This window comes from Cinclus cinclus, chromosome 1, assembly GCF_963662255.1.
Source record: "Cinclus cinclus chromosome 1, bCinCin1.1, whole genome shotgun sequence".
In the NCBI taxonomy this organism is placed as follows: domain Eukaryota; kingdom Metazoa; phylum Chordata; class Aves; order Passeriformes; family Cinclidae; genus Cinclus; species Cinclus cinclus.
Genome location: NC_085046.1, coordinates 1,240,409 through 1,244,642, shown reverse-complemented (window position 1 = coordinate 1,244,642; position 4,234 = coordinate 1,240,409).

Sequence of the window (4,234 nt, the reverse complement as noted above, 5' to 3'; positions counted from 1 at the left end):
ACAGGACTTTCATCCTTCTGAGAAATTCATTTAAAATTGAGCAACGGGGTTGAAAGTTCCTGGGGCAGGAATCATGAGTATGGAACACATGGAATAAAATAATTCCATTTAATATTAAAAAAATAACAGGAATTAACTTGATGGTGTTGATGAGGGAGCTGGGAATGTTTATCCTGGAGAAAAGAAGGCTCTGGGGGGAATCTTCCAGCAGCCAGAGGGAAATCAGGATCTGCTCCCAGGGAACAGGGATAGGAGGAGAGAGAACGGCCTCAGGCTGGGCCAGGTTGGAAACCAGCAGGAATTTCCTCATGGCAAGGGTGGTGAGGCCTTGGGAGTGTCCAGGGAGGTTTGGAGTGCCCATCCCCGGAGGTGTCCCAGGAACTGCTGGATGTGGCACTCAGGGCACAACTTGGACTCGGTGATCCCGGAGATCTTTCCCAGTCTCGGTGATTTTAGGATTCTCGGGATGCAGGAGCCGCTTTTCCCAGCTCCATTCCTCCTGCACGGCCTCCAGCCCCTCCCTCAGCCCTGCCCAAACTCTCCAGCTGAATTTAGGAACTCCGGAAGAGGAATTTCCTGGGCTTTAATCCCAAACTCCTCAGGATTTTCTGGGAAGCAATTAACTCCCAGTTCCGGCACATCTGAGGGAGGCTCAGGTTGGAAACCAGCAGGAATTTCCTCATGGAAAGGGTGGTGAGGCCTTGGGAGTGCCCAGGGAGGTTTGCAGTGCCCATCCCTGGAGGAGTCCGAGGAATTCCTGGATGTGGCGCTCAGGGATCGGGCACAGCTTGGATTTGATGATCCTGGAGATCATTCCCAACCTCAGTGATCCTGGAATTCTCCTAATCCTCAACATGAACAGCGATTTAACCCATGGATTTATTCTTCTCCCACTCCTATCCATGGAGAGGGATCACAAAGTCATCCCAGCAAGGACATTTTGGATGCAAAAAATCCAGAGATAAGACCTCATTTCTGAATACCCGGACCCCGTAATAAAAATTTCTGAGTTGGGAATTTTATTAGCATCCCAAATTTCCTTCGCCACCCATTCCTGCTAAAGCAGCACCGTTTAAAACTAAGGATTTTACTGGACAAGTTGGAAAATGTTCCTGCAGTGAAAATTCCTGAAATCCTGGCAAACAGCAAAAGTTCCAAAGGCTGGGCTGGATTTTTTTTTTCTTCCTTTCTCCTGTCTTTTATTCCCATTTTGCTCCTTTATCCTTATGCTTGGCTGAGTTGTTGGAACGTGCAGGAGCCGACCTCCAGCTTTTCCTTAGGCAGCAAAAAATTTTATGGAGTGAAACCATTCTGGATCCCGGAGTATTTAATGGAGTTCATGGAAGTGTGGAAGCAAGGGATCCCTCTAAATTCCATCTGGAGTTTAAGGAAAAGCTGAATTCCCAGCTTCATGCTGTGAAAAAAAGGGATTATAATAACACGTAAAAATGAAATAGCAGAACCATTTAAAATTATTTAAAAATATTTTCATTCCTGTAAAAAGAAGGGAAAATCCGTAATTTTCTATTAAAGGCGGTTTTCATCTCCCCCCAAAAAATTTAGGAATTGCAGCTTTTTTTTAATACAAGTCCTTAAAATAGTGGGAAATGTAAAAAACAGGAATATAAGAGGAACAGGGAATGCTGAATAATTTAATTCCATTTTAATAAGATACAATAAAACAATTTTTTTCTCCCTCAACTCTTGACTCGGAATACTTGGAAATTAAAGGATTTTTGGAGCCTCCTGAGGCTCCTGAATTTCCACAAATCCGTGAGAGGAGCTGGTTTGGAGCTTTCCTAAAAATTCTGGGGGGTTTCTTTATTAAAAATAAGATTTTAAGTGACGAATGGGAGAATTGAGTTTAATTCAATCAGTTTGGAGGAGCTGGAAGTTGGATGGAGAGGACATTTAAACTGGAATCATGGAATTTTATTCCCTGATAAAATGAATCGTGGGATGCTCAGGTTCAAACCTCTAATCAAGGAAAAATCATGGATTGAAGGTGTAGCTGGAATTTATTATGGGAATGGAGTTTTCCTTGATCCTTCCCAGCTCATCCTCAGCTCTGCACACGGGAAATGAGATTCACCCCCATGGAAACACATCCAGATATTCCCGCTGTGTTATTTGGGAAAAGGGGAAGCAGAATGGGATGGAAGATCCAGGGAATGGGTTCCCACTGATAGAAACCAGGGCTGGGTGGGATATTGGGAAGGAATTCCTGGCTGGGATGGAATTCCCAGAGAAGCTGTGGATTTCCCTGGATCCCTGGGAGTGTCCAAGGCCAGGTTGGACACTGGGGCTTGGAGAAATCTGGAACAGTGGGAGGTGTCCCTGCCCATTCCAGAGGGGTTGGATTTGATGGCCTTCAAATTGTTCTGCCCCACCCCAGAAAGGGAAATCTGGGATAATCATGGAATCTTCCAGCAAATATAAACCAGCTCCATGAAACCCAGAAAACCTGGGGGAAAAAAAAAATGCCTTCCCAAAGATTTGTGGCTGAGAATTCAGTGTTGAGATTCCCAGATCCAGGTTGAGGCTGATCCCACCAAAACACTGGGAGAGAAAACGGAGGGATGAGCTCTGATGTTTTAATATTTCCAGGATATTCCACCCCTGCGAACCCTGAATTCCCAGGAAAGCAGCCATGGGACCCAGAGGGACTCCAGATGTTCCAAAGGTTCCTGGATTAATGGAGAGGAAGACTGGAAAACCAGGAGCAATCCCTGCTCACACTTCTGGAATTTTAGAGCGGACTGAGCGTGTCCAGGGGGGAGTTTTCTACTTGGAAAATCCCTTTTTCCTAATTTTGTTTTGTTTTGTTTTGTTTTGTTTGGGTTTCTTTTTGTTTTGTTTGTTTGGCTTTGTTTGTTTTTTTTGGGGGGGTTTTTTTTTTGGTTGTGTTTTTGGGTGTTTTTGGGTTTTTTTGGTTTTTTGTTCAGGGTTTTTTTGTTACTTTCTTTTGGTTTTTTGGTTTGGTTTGTTTTTTTGATGTTTGTTTTTTTTTTGGTTTTTTTTTGTTTTTTTTTGTTTTTGTTTTACCCCAGAACTGCTGATCCACCTCAGCTAGAAATTCCACCCTCTGGAATCTCCTATCTCCAGCAGCCCTGGTGATGGAAAACAAGGGAACAACAGCCTGATAACTCCTGGGAGCAGAATTCCTCATGATCATGACAACAGTGGGAACATCTGATGGTTTTCCACGAAATTCCCCAGCCCCCAACAACTCCAAACTCAGGGACCTCCCAGGCACAGACATTTCACCAGGTTTTAAAAGCCTGGAATGTTTTTATTCCTTATCTAATCCCAGCAGGAATCCACACAAACAAAATCCTGTGCAGGGAGTTCCTCAGCTCCAGCCACCTCCTTTTTTTAATTTTTTTTTTTCTTTCTGCTTTGCTCTCCTGGAGTTTTCAGCGCCGTGTTCCAGCTCTTTATTAGGAAAATCCCAAATCCCCACATTTCCCTGGAGGCGTTTTTCCCACGATTTTCACAAATTCTTTTCCATCTCAAAAAGCTTTCCCCAAAATTCCAACCCATGACGGAACCTAAAAACCACCCATGGCTGGACATCCCTTCTCCAGGGCTTGATTTTTTCCGGGATGGGGGACGCGGATCTGCCGGGATCCTCCTGGAATGTTTGGGAATGGGATGAACGGTGCCATTCCATGCTCCAGCCCGAGAAGAGGCCCCACAAAGGGATCTCATCCCGGCAGGTTTGAGGCCGTCACCTTTGGACGCTTATCGGCGCTCAGGCGGACTGTGAACTCCCGGGAAAACTGCTCCGGAGGCGGCTCGGGACAAGCCTCACGTGCTCCCCACTGGCTCAGCCCAACGGATAAACTCGGCTTTATGAGGGCCAGGCGGTAAAACCCAATTTATGATCCCAGGGAACAGGTTCCGAGCTCAAACAGTAAAAAAAAACCAAAAAAAAATCCATCCCTCACCGTCCGCTTCTCAGAGTCAGCGGCTGGGGAGGAGATGATTCCAGCTGCTTTCATCCTTGTTTTTCCTCCTGGATTGGAACATTCCCAGCCATTGGGAGCTTGTCTTTCTGTTGAAAGATTAAAAAAATTTGGATTGCTCATCAAAAAATTGGGATTTGTCATAAAAAAATTGGGATTGCTCATCAAAAGATTGGGATTGCTCATGAAAATGTTGGGACCATTCATCAAAAAATTGGGACTGTTCATCGAAAAATTGGGAATGCTCATCCAAAAAAATTTGGGAC